The sequence below is a fragment of the Amblyomma americanum genome, chromosome 6 (assembly GCF_052857255.1).
Source record: "Amblyomma americanum isolate KBUSLIRL-KWMA chromosome 6, ASM5285725v1, whole genome shotgun sequence".
NCBI classification, from domain to species: domain Eukaryota; kingdom Metazoa; phylum Arthropoda; class Arachnida; order Ixodida; family Ixodidae; genus Amblyomma; species Amblyomma americanum.
In genome coordinates this window covers 31,754,952-31,767,452 of record NC_135502.1, presented here as the reverse complement: position 1 = coordinate 31,767,452, position 12,501 = coordinate 31,754,952, and the positions used below count along the sequence as shown (strand labels likewise).

At 46.9% G+C, this 12,501-nt stretch overlaps 1 protein-coding gene across 4 annotated transcripts in view; it reads left to right on the top strand.

Moving 5' to 3' along the window:
* The window catches only part of LOC144136563 (nephrin-like), a 590,467-nt gene that overhangs the window by 330,216 nt on the left and 247,750 nt on the right, over positions 1 to 12,501 (top strand). The window lies entirely within an intron of this gene.

The following is a 12,501-nucleotide window of genomic DNA, read 5'->3' as shown; positions in this document are numbered from 1 at the left end:
GGAGGCGAATAAAAGGGTATACGGATGGCATTTCTGCGAGCTCGGCATTTTTTACGAGCGTCGTATTTCGTGGCCCCTTTGAGGAGGGACGTCTCCCGCGTTATGTCTTGCCGCTAGGAGACGAGAAAAGGCGGAGGAACGGAGAAGAGCGTGAAGAGCGTAACGTATGGAGAGACGTAACCTTCGCCGCGGGCTGCTGCTGCCAGCGCACGCCTCTTTTTCAGAGGGAAGGAATCCCCGAGTCAGTGCGGACGGACGCTGTGCGGGATCTCTCGGCGTCCCTTTTCTTTTCCTTTTTTTCTTCTCCTTTCTGCCTTTCCGTTTCCTCCTGCCTTTGCGTTTCAGGAGGCGACCTCGTCAGAGACTCGACGTGATTCAGTTCGATGAACACGGTATATGTGTACCCTTCTAGTGCTCGGGGGGATTGAAGAAAGTAATACGTGTCGTGAAGGCGGGACATATAAATGGAAACAGTGTCGTAAAAACTGAGGAAGCATGAATCAGCAAGGAATGTCACAGCTGAGGCGCTTAGAAATTCGGTAGATTAAAATGGGGAATGGGGTAGGGATCCGAATTTAAGAGACGTATAAGTGGGTGAGATCTGAGAAAGTTAGCATAGTTTTGTACGATTAAGAAGGAAGAGCAACTTTTATGCTTTCGCGAAACCATTCCCTTGAAGCCTATTTTGAATTGAAGTGAAACATGGAGCTTAGTAATCAAAATGCAATTGTATAGTGAATTATTTTATTGTATCTGAATATAAAGCGCGAACCTCGCGTGCAAGAGACGTACGATTAATATTCCGCTTTGATCTGTGGATAGCAATATCATTGACGTGGCCGGAAATTGAAATACGGGAAAATTTTCTCTAAGCAAAGCTGATCTTGATAAGGTAGCTATTTACAGTAACATCTAGAGAAAATTTGGCACAAATACAGAGCCCGTGCACCTGTGAGTAATAACAACTCATCTTTTACCAAAATTTCGGAGCAGGCGCCTTCTGAGAATGACTATATTTGGAGATCTTTCACAAGTGCAGAAGAAGATAAAAAATTAGTAGTGCAGTCTTGGAATGATATGGTCTGCTTTAAGAATGAGTCAATAAATACCATCGAATTTGCATTCCTTATTTTTTTGCGTATTTTGAAGGAAGGCATAAGGGGCAACTTAGCTTATAAAAGCCAGAAGAAATGAAATAAGGTCTTTTTTCGACGATTTTCTAATTAAAAACTGTACAGCTTGACTCTGTCTTAGTCCACATTTATTTTGAATTTTACTTAAATCAGAACAAGAAGATTGAGAGTATAAATCTGTATTCCAGGTAAACAAGGACACCCGATAATATCCGCACTACACATTTTAAAAGTATGTACCATAGAAACATATGATACTACTAGTTTATTGTAAACTTTGATGCCACTTCAAGCAAACTGCACGTAGATCAGATAGCCATCGGTTTTCCCTACAGCCACACCTTTTTTTTTTACCTGTGCTGCTGGGGCATAGCAAACAAGTCTACGCTCATGGATAGATGTAAGAGAACAACGTCCCCTTTGAAAGGGGGTGACCATATTTGCCGCCATGATCGACTGTTTTTTTTTTGCCTTTATATTTCTTTAAGCCATCCGTCAGACTGAACGGGGTAATCCATAAATCGCCATTTCCTTTATACACATATTTTGATCCTGAGCTTGTAGTTTTATATCACTGCCCTGCTTCTGAGATACCTTCCTTCCAATCGCGTTTCGCTAATTTTAACGCAAGTTTATTCACATGCGTCTCTTATCTCTACACCCTAGGGCCTCAGGGAGAGTGGATGTCCCTGTATCGACATCCGAATAGACACATTTACATTCCAGTATTATGTAACTCACCAGCGCCTTTTGGTCTCTAACCGGCTAGGAAAACGCTGCCATTATCACCGTGTTAAAGGAAGGATACAGTCAGTGAAAGTTCATGAGAGTTATCACTCTCTCGTGAGAGCACAAAGTGGGAGCACAGAGTGAGAGCTCAATGAGAGAGGGCAAAACTGGGAACGCAAAAGCGCGAAAAAAAAATTACTTCCATGAGGCGTTAACAACCATAGAGCGCCGAAAAAAAAAAACCTAAATGCGCGATATTGGAAGAAACAAAGAAAGGTAGCCCCTGCAACGCAGTCAAACCTGCCTTGCCGTAAAGGGGGGGGGGGGGGGGGGGGGAGGCAACGTCATCCGTCCTGTTTTACCCGACGGCGCAACAAGAGCGCGGAGATTCACTTGGGGATCAGGCTCTCTCGCAGTTCCGCCTCGGTCCTCCGGGATGCGCACCAGCGCTCGCTCGGAGGCCTCCCGCCACACAAGGAGAGAAGCCGTAGCTGCAAACGAGCTTCCCTCCCCTTCCGCTCTGTCCGCGCTCGTCCGCATTTTTGTGTCGCATTCAGCCCTAGGTTCCTCGCCACCTACGCTCTCGATATCCTCTCCTCTTCATAGCGAGATTCCTGAGCCACCGCTGAAGGCCAAGCTGACGCCTCTCAGCGGCCCGCCATTCCCAGCACTCACTTTCTGCGCAGTGATGACGCGTTTGCTATCCTTGTACTTTGTCCTCCCCTCTCCCCATTCCCGCTCACGCACACTTTCAACCCTTCTCCTTTTCTCACTCTCCACTTCTGTTTCACTTTCGTGCTCCGCTGTCAAGGGGTGCGCGCTCAGTACACCTCGTCGTCGACAAGAGACGATGTTTTCCACGCGCCACTATTCCCAGCAGATTCCCCGGTGCCGCCCGCCCAACTCTATAGCTCTGCTCAGACGGGCTGGCGCGAGACATCGCGAGACGCGTGCGCGACGCCAGTAAAGCAGCAAGATCAAGAACACTTCATCGCGCTGCTGGAGCGAGCACAATCTTTACGGCGCCGGCCCTCTATAAAGGAGTCGAGCTTCTTGCATATCTCGTTCCAACTCCCTCCGCCTACCTCTTCTTCCGTCTCGACGCGCGTTCTGCGTGTTTAAGGTGTCGGGCAGCTCTGTCTACTCCGGAGAGCCTGTGATGAATGCGGAGTTCTCGGTTGCTACTCGGGCGCGTGCGTTACGGGAGCTGTTCCTCGGTTCAATACAGTATCTAAGTGGATACCCGAAGTCTTGAGTGCAAATTGCTTTATTCACGAATGAAGATTAGGCACGGAGTTAGCGGAAAGACTTGCCTGACGGAGTGTGAGTATATCCTCGTTTCGCAGTGCTGAAAGCTTACGGGTTTTGGTTAGAAGTCCATGGCGAGGGTTTGAGAACCCAATTCGGAATGCCGCAGATTCTTTTCCCGCAGATGTCTTGTAAACTGGTTACGAAGGGCCAAAAAAAAGGCGCTGCAGAGAGCATTATTCTAATATCTCATGCATGTATTCAGTCATCCGTTTTCCGGCATCCTTTGCAAAATTAAATACGCCTATTTCCTTTACTCGTCATTCTGACAGGTTCTAAGTTCCCTGACAGAGTTGTTTTTAACATGTTACAGAGGCAAGAAGTATAGGCTTGGTGTGAAATTTTGTCCGACATAGACAGTTTCTAATGATCGCGCCTTTCAGAAAGGCTTTGATCAAAGTTTCTTAATAACACCAAGATTTTCCTTCGTTGCAGCGCGCTCAGTGTCTGGTATAACTGTTTGCTATTTCATCATCTTCCGCTACACGATGCGCAGTTCGAACCTTCTAAGGTCACCCATCTAACTCACTACATGTATTTTAGATATATCCAGTTCTTATGATGGCTGTTCCCATTATTTCCAAGTGCTCCCTTGTACATGCCACGCTTACTGGGCGTGGTAGAGGTATTCACTTCTTTCGCAGGCATAGCCAACTTTCAGCGGCTCGAACATCGCTGGCGAAGTCTTTTTTTTTTTTCCCCCAGGTCGCCCCGTTCTATTAACTTGCCTTAGTTGAGGGTTAAGGCACTAGTTTACGGCGGCCATTACAGAGATTTGTAATGTTGGCCCTCTTTTACTTCACGCAGCTACAAATTATGGCGCGAGCTGCTGGAATAAAGCCACCCTTTCCCACAGCTTCTGGCCGTTATGGCTATGAGTTAGCCTCGGCTATCTAAGCATAGGCTTTTTCTCGTAGTAACTACCTTACGCAACGCAAGTAATGCAATTCTTTGTCACACATGCGGGCTTTGTGCACGCCTGACAGCGGGATGTAAGCGGGCGCGAAACGAACAGGAGGAAGGCAGATAAGGTGAACAAACGGTTACGGTCCCAGCGATTGCCTCACGGAGGGGAGTTAAAGGATTGTGCGTGAGAATCTGTCAGCGACGTTGGTGGACATTCGCAAATGCTAGGATGCAGCTGCATGCAACAGCGAGGGTTGACAAATGTGCCCGTATCGTTCTTTTTTTGTTTTTTTTAGTTAGCGCTGTTTCTTTTCTTTTTTTCTCTAGACAGCGCTTTTTTACGTCTTGGTTGCTGCGAAAAAGAGTTAAGACAAGAGAAAAATTGAGGGACAGTAGAGACAGCGTCCAAGATGGAATTACACAACGACCGCACTTATCTGGCGGGTCCGTATAATTTGGCTGCGCATTAAAACAACGGCGAACTAAGCGCTCGACACCAAACTTCACGCAGTTCTGTAATTACCCGTCGTGCACAACCGCGTACGACGCCGGCTCATACTCGTGCACTCGTCGTCGCGTTCCGGGCAGTCTGTGGCGTGCAAGGCCAGGCGGCCATGTTGCGCGAAAATGGAAACAAAACATGCACAAATATTTCAGCGCCTTACACACCCTGCCAGCTCACTCACTCTTCTGAGTGGAGAGATTAATTAGGAAGCGTTTCGCGCCGCACCTTTCTCCCTTCTTTTTCGGTGACATTTTTCTTTTCAGGAATCTCAGCTTTTTCTTTTCTTCGTACGCTTTTGCTCCGTTTCAGGCGTCGAGCAAGTGTGGCGTGATAATATTTCTTGTCCGTCTTTTCTGGCGACAACTGCGCGAAATTAGCGGAGGCTGAATAACAACACATAAAGTACGGAAAACGACGCCAAGATGGGCGGCGAAATATGCCACTGCGAAAGCATAAAAAACAAGGAAGCGTAGAAAGAGACGGAAAGAAGAAAAGAGGAGGAGGAGTGCGGAGGATTCCGGAGAGGAAAGCCATTTGGAGGTTCCGAATAGGGCGCAGGGATGTTGCGATACGGCCAAATCCATAAACACGTACCGCGCAACGACGGCCAGTGTGGCCGCTGCTTGGTTCGCTGGCGCTAACGACTCCACTTTCCCTGCTACATGGGAGCGCGTGCCTACCAGCCCTTGCCCTCGTTCCCTTTCCTACGCGCCTCTTTCGCTCGGTCCTCGTCCTCTGCTTGTGAGGGCGCTGCGCACTTGCGCCACATTTTTCCCGCACGCCGTTCGGTGCAGTCGCGTCCACCGCTATCAGCCCGGGACGAAGAGCTGCGCGCCGTCAGCGGCCGACGCGCATTGCTCGCGTTGGCTTCAACGCAGCCCACGAGAATCGGAGCCCCATTCGATAAGAGAGCGCGGTGTTTCGGCTTCCGCTGTTTCTGCCGGTGCCGCTTTTCTTTTTCTCCGTCCTCTATATTTCGCTCTACTTTGCTTTTTTTTATTTTTACACTGTATGAATACGTTCAATTAAGCTTAACAAACTTCGGATAATTACGACGAGAGGAAATTAAGGACGCTTGTGCGCAACCCGTAAGCGCTGAATTCTACGCTTCCGGTTTAGTCAGCTCGTTGGATTCATCTGGCTGTTTCCTCCGCAATCGACTCACTGGTTCACTCGTTTCGAAAGAGAGGCTCTAACGGAATTGCTAGACGGTGGTAGCAACGAGTCTATTTGTTTCGTTATCCCTGCGCCTATATAAGGACGTAAAAGCAAAACAGGAGAAATATATAAACGAACATAACAAAGCAATGAGCTTGAACGTACAACGTCACACTATGCTTTCGCCAACAGCGGCCACTCGAGTGAGACAAAGGAGTACTGATACCTGCGGCTGCTGTTTGTATCCAGCACCGACGAAGATTGAAGGAGAAAGCCTTAGCCAGGTTGTTCTTAGGCAGTCACTTGAAATTAGGTTAGTGTATTGGCATTGACCATGCGGATACGCTTACTGGAATAGCATTGCGTGATTACAAGTACGTATGGCCATCTTTGAGCAAATTTTATCTTGAAATGATATCTTTGGTTCTGATGTTTGCACGTGAGCCTGCTGACAAGCGCAATATGCAATCCAGGGCCCATGGCCACTGCAGGTTTCAGCAATCGAGACCGAAGTGAGGGGCAAATAGAAGAGAATGGTGTACTTGTAACGGGTTAAAGAGCGCAGCAGTAGCAGCTTACGATTTCTTTTATGCGTAATAGAAATTCAATCATTTCAAGTACTCTAGGCGAGTGCGATAGTGTTGTACAAATTTTCATTCAGCAACTATTTTTGTTTGCCTTTTTTATGCAGCCGCCACGCCACGGTGGCTCAGTGGTTATGGCACTCGGCTGCTGACCCGAAAGAGGCGGGTTCGATCGCGGCCGCGGCGGTCGAATTTCGATAAAGGCGAAATTCTAGAGGCCCGTGTACTGTGCGATGGCAGTGTACGTTAAAGAACCCCAGGTGGTCGATATTTTTGGAGCCCTTCCATACTGCGTCCCTCATAGCCTGAGTCGCTTTGGGACGTTAAAACCACACAAACCAAACCTTTTTTATGCCCTCTAATGAGCAAACAGCGTTTCGATATAAATTTGTTTATACAAAATTTAGTTCTCAACCAGCCGGTGAGAAAATTTCGAACTCCTAGAAGAGGAAACTGTTGATAGCAAGGGTGACAGTACCAAATCTCTTCACAAAACCTAAGTTCCTCAATTCCTTTTGTTTTCTTTTTAATTACCGCTTTGGTGGAGCGGAGAGACTACTCATGTGCTCATAAAAACTAGACAATAAGTTTGCAATCAGGTCTGAGATCATGGGCTGTACTTTACGAAGACTTTATTCCTGATTCATACTTTTCATTCTATAATCTCAGTGTTTCACATGAAAAGAATACATTTGGCCGTGTTGGTGGTTAATACTTAAGAAATAATAACGCACAAAAGAAGATAGGAAGAACGAAAAGACGCGGGCAAGCCCTAACTTTCTTTCAACTGTAGAATTACTGCATGATCGAAAGCATATATATATATATATATATATATATATATATATATATATATATATATATATATATATATATATATATATATATATATATATATATATATGATGAAAAAAAATTAAAGATAGCGCTTGTCTGCGTCATTCCCTTTCAGTTCCTCGTGTTACTTTCGCGCTTTTTTTCATCATGAACGTTATCCAACTTGCTGAACTTTCCGCTTTTAGCATATTTATTTATTTATTATCAATACCTCAAATGCCCCAGGAATGGGCTATTACATGAGGGATGGGCTGAGTGTGTCACTAATGGGAGATTGGATGGCAGCCTTGAAGTGCAGTGGATCGGAGTGGTGCACGGAGTCGAATGGCAGGCCGTTCCAGTCTCGAGCAGTTTGCACGAAGAATGAGCGAAGATGAGCTGTAGTCTGTGCTGGGGGAGGGTAGACTGTTTTGGGATGGTTGGTGCGGCTTGATAAGCGATGAGCTGGCAGGATAGCTGAAACATCAAGTTGGCTGTGATAAAATTTATGAAAGAGGCAGAGCAGAAAGATGCAACGTCTGGACTCGAGATTAGTAAGATTAGCCTCAGATTTAAGTGCAGTGACGCTGGTGTGATACGAGTAGTCCGAAAAAATAAATCTAGCTGCGCGATTCTGAACTGATTCGAGGGTGTTTGAAAGGTTAGATTGATGAGGGTCCCAGACTGAGCATGCGTATTCCAACTTCGGCCGGACAAATGTGAGGTATGTTAACGTTTTAATAGAAGCAGAAGCGAGTCGCAAGTTCCTACGGAGGAAGCCAAGAGTGCGATTGGCTTCGTTTGTTATGTTTGTTATGTGCGCTGACCAATTAAGTGTGTTAGAAAATGTGATGCCGAGATATTTATACGATTGAACAGATGCTATTTCAGATGCACTAATTTCGTACTTGAAGGGTTGATAGTTTTGACGCCGATGGAAAGAAAGCAATGACGTTTTGTTAGTGTTTAAGGACATTAACCAAGTGTCATTAACCATGTCCTTTAAATATAAGGGAAAGAGAACGATGACAACGTCATCAAGGCGCTCTTTGTGTCATCCCCCTTTTTTCCTGTGTGTGTGTCTTTTGCGCCTTTCAGAACTTCAGTCATCACAACGCACAACCCGTGCCAGCGCCAGCCGTTTGTGTATAAAATTCAACTTTCTTTTTTAGTTAAAGCTTTTGTCAGCCAGCTGACACACCCAGTTCCAGTTCGCACAGTACCTGAAGCTTCATTAATCTATCTTGTTTGATGGTCGCAGTGATATTACAGAACAACTGTACCTCACGCAATCATGCACTAAAGCCTTAGTTGAATGTTAAGGCTTGTCCCTGCCTTCTCGTTACTCCTGTCTCCCTTTGTGCGCCATTTCTTTTTTTTTTTTAAGTGTCACATGAGCCTTTAACTGCATGCATACGTTTGCATACTTGCTTCGGCGACAACAAATCAGCAAGAAAAGCATCGACAGGCATTTTTCGTTTTCAAAAGCAGTGGATTTACGTAAGCGAGTGGGGCACTCGCCCACCAAAGCCGTTTGGAAGCAACAAGGCCTTCGCATATACGCTGATCGCGTTTGAATCCTTGGGAGACTGGCTTCGCGCGCGCCTGTGTGCTCAGGTGCGTATGAGCCTATCGTTCTCGACAAATGCCTATCGTGCAGCGACCTGACTTTTCACCTCTCACGAGGAGAAGAGCCCCGGATTTGGCCAGGGCTTGGAAACCGGCTGTCGCTGGGGGAGGGGGAAAGCCGGGCCAGGTAATGCTGTCCCGTGGCCCTCTGATTTATGACGGTGGCGTCGCGCTCCGTCCTACGACGCTATAGCTAGCCTCGGGGGATCCACCATACGAGAGGGGCGCGAGACATCATTCATATAGGCTTATTCCGGCAACTTGTCCGCCTTTGAAGCCCTTCCCGAGTCGCCGCGTAAAAAAAAGAAATATAAGGCTCTCACCAAGGCTCATACTTTTGTTCGCAAAAGGATGACGTTAGTACAGGCATGCCTGCACCCTTCGCTGATCCTGTGCTTTTTTTTTTTACTTTTTTTCAGACTTTCGTTTATTTCGTACACGTGTCTTCGCCATGACGATGTGTGAACGTTATGTTTTTGTTTTTTAACTTCTTTCCCGCAATTTGCCTCCTTCCAATACTTTGAAGCAGCTGGTTGTTGAATATTTAAGGAAGCTAAACGCAAAGCAATTTTTCCGCTTTCACCATGCGACGAAAATCCATAGCACGGATTAGTATAGAGGGTTCTATATGCGGTGCGTATTTGTGCACCAAACAGAAAAGATTGAGGAGGTGCTCATCAAGGCTGTATTGAGTGGGGTTGTATTCTCTAGGCTAATTATTTGCCTTTCTCTGACTCGCAATTCTTGGACAATGCCCCATTGCGGGTATGCGGCATTAGTTGCTTGGACAACGAAAACTGCACTAATCCTATGTGCTCATGATTGTGCGAGATTTCTCGGCGCACGTGTGCTATCCTAATAGCCAATCGGCGTCCACCAGTAAAGAGCTTGTCTCATCTACGAATATGTATACCAACAACATGGAAAAACTGGTACCGTAGTTAGCCCTCATTCGTTGTTTATTATTGCGAAGCAATACTACTTTAGGTAGCACTTCAGCCCGTTCCATGGCGAGGCGGTGGTATGCACCATTGACCTTTAGCGTGACCTCGCTGCGTGACGTCACACCACGTGACCTAGAGTGACGTCACACCAGCTGTGTAAAAACAGGGCCCCATCTTACGCCGTCGCGAGGCGAGGCGGTAGCCACCAATGGCGGCCTAACTCCCACTCCTCTCACCAGGGGCGCTACGGTCGGTGTGACGTCACACCAGCTGTGTAAAAACGGGGCCCCATCTCACGCCGTCGCGAGGCGAAGCGGTAGCCACCAATGGCGGCCTAACTCCCGCTCCTCTCACCAGGGGCGCTACGGTCGGTGTGACGTCACACCAGCTGTGTAAAAACGGGGCCCCATCTCACGCCGTCGCGAGACGAGGCGGTAGCCACCAACGGCGGCCTAACTCCCGCTCCTCTCACCAGGGGCGCTACGGTCAGAGTGACGTCACACCAGCTGTATAAAACAGCTCCGCTCCTCTCGCCAAGGCAGTCATACAGCCAGATGTTACGATGGTGCCTACGAACAAGGCAGCTCGGCAGAATGCAAAGAGGAGGCCAATCAATACTGGAAGATTTTGTAATGGGCACGCTTGTGACACACTATTGCTTCGCAATCACCAGCTTTAACCAAGCTAAGCCACGGCCGTTTTTTCATTGCATCGCATTATCATTCATTTCCGGTATTGGTCAGAGCTCGCAATAGACAGTGATTTATTAACGTCACCTGTGAGATCACAGTCGGAATTAGCCGACGGTCAGGCGACGAAACAAGACTTGGGAAAGCAATATTTTCAAATTAATAACGGGGCCACACAATTTGAACTGCAGCAGAAAATACAGATTGTCGTGACTTCCGCTTGAAATTTTGCAAAACATGAGCACGCTGCTGTTTATACTGTGCAGACAGTCTATTCTATCGACTGTCTAAATATGTTTTTGCAAGGGGAGGCTTGCGTTCCTGGCGTGGACTTGCCATCTCACACGAAGTATTGAGCAAGGACCGTGCTGGCAAAAGAGACGCTTACGCACGCGTGATAACCACGTCCCTTCCTATGCTGCAACGTCCCAAGCAGCGACGCCGTGTGCTAGTGGCGAGCGTGGTAACTTATCCAAGGTAGATCCAACGTGGTTACTTACTTCCTGGCGAGTAGCAGGTGGACTAAGCTGAGCTAATTACGCGCCGCAATAAGCACGAAAAGTCTACCGCATCACTGGCACCTCCCATCACAGCAGGGACACAAAACTCTTACACTCTCTGCGAGCACCAGCATGCTATTTCACGTAAATGCCAGCCGTGCATTACTTGTATTTTTTTGACGAGCCATTATAGCGTATAGCAGCGACTCTTTGTGCAAACGGGTCCCGAGCCGCCTGCGCACGCTATGTGGTCTGTTCGAGGCCGGCCTTCCGTACTTGTCGCAAACGCATTCACAATGTCGCGTAGGAGGACCCGCCCATGAATTTGTTGGCTTGAAAAGAAAATTATGGCGAGAGCGTAGCAGCAGAGGCGCCCGCATTGTGGTTGCCTCTCACGCAAGCTTTTCTTCCCTGAATGCGCGACCAGCGGGGGGCCTGTCCGGCCTTGCATACCAGGAGCCGAGTTTAATTACGCCGCGAAACGCGCCGGTTCGCTGGATGCCCTCCGAGCTGCAAATTAGGGCCTGATTTAGAACTCGCACGAAAGCGGCGGAAGGTCTCGGTCACATTGTGTTCTGTTGCAAAGTGGGAATACGGCGCGGAAGTTTTGTGTGGACGCCACCCGCTTGGAGCGAGATTGGCTTCGCATCCGTTATGCTAGGCTCTGAAAAGCGCGCTAGCTTCATTTGAGGGAAATAAAAAAAGTAGAAAGCGAGAGAGGGAAGAAGGCAGAAATCCCAACCTAATTTCGACGCAATCCACAAGACATAACGTACTGAACACCACGCGGAAAACATTTTTGTAATGGAAACCAACAAATATTGCGGTGCAAGCTCGTAGAAAACAAAGGTAATTGTTCTCAAATATCTTTGCGTTCGTGGCACGTAAATTAAGCTTTATTTTATTTACATAGACATAAAAGGAGATAATGGTGCCTTATTGCGGCGCCCGCTACTTCTTTTCCCATAATGGTGGACAAACACTTGAGTACAGTTACAACACGCGCTATTCACAATAAAAATAATACTATGCACACGCCATAAATGGTAATACAAAATTTAAAAACAAATTATAAGTAATGATATTACCTAATAACACGTAAAATGACGATATATTGTAAGCGATGATATGCCCTAATTATAGTAAGCGGTATAAGAAACACAAATCCAAGAAATGAAAGAGAAAAATGGGCAGCAAAAATAACGATGTCCATACATCAGATACATGATAGAAACACATATAAATTATTACCAGGACGTTGGGTTAAATTGAAGCTGTTTATTAAGTAGAAAGAAAAAATTACATAGAGACAAGGATAGGGCTCGGCTGTGCATGTAGGCTTAGGACAGACTCTAGCACGGAAACGGCGCAGCATTGAGCTTGGGAAGCATTCATCATTCCGCATACGAAAGATAAAAAGATTTTCACCATATTTTAATAACATTATTTGCATAGGTTTGCGGGGTTTAACGTCCAAAGGCGACTCGGGCTATGAGGGACGCAGCGTTCTTATACATGTAGTACAGGTGTGTGCCGTAAAACTCTGGCGGGTGCCTTATGAGGTGCTGTGTGCTTTGCAGTGCACTCGATAAAAGGAAAA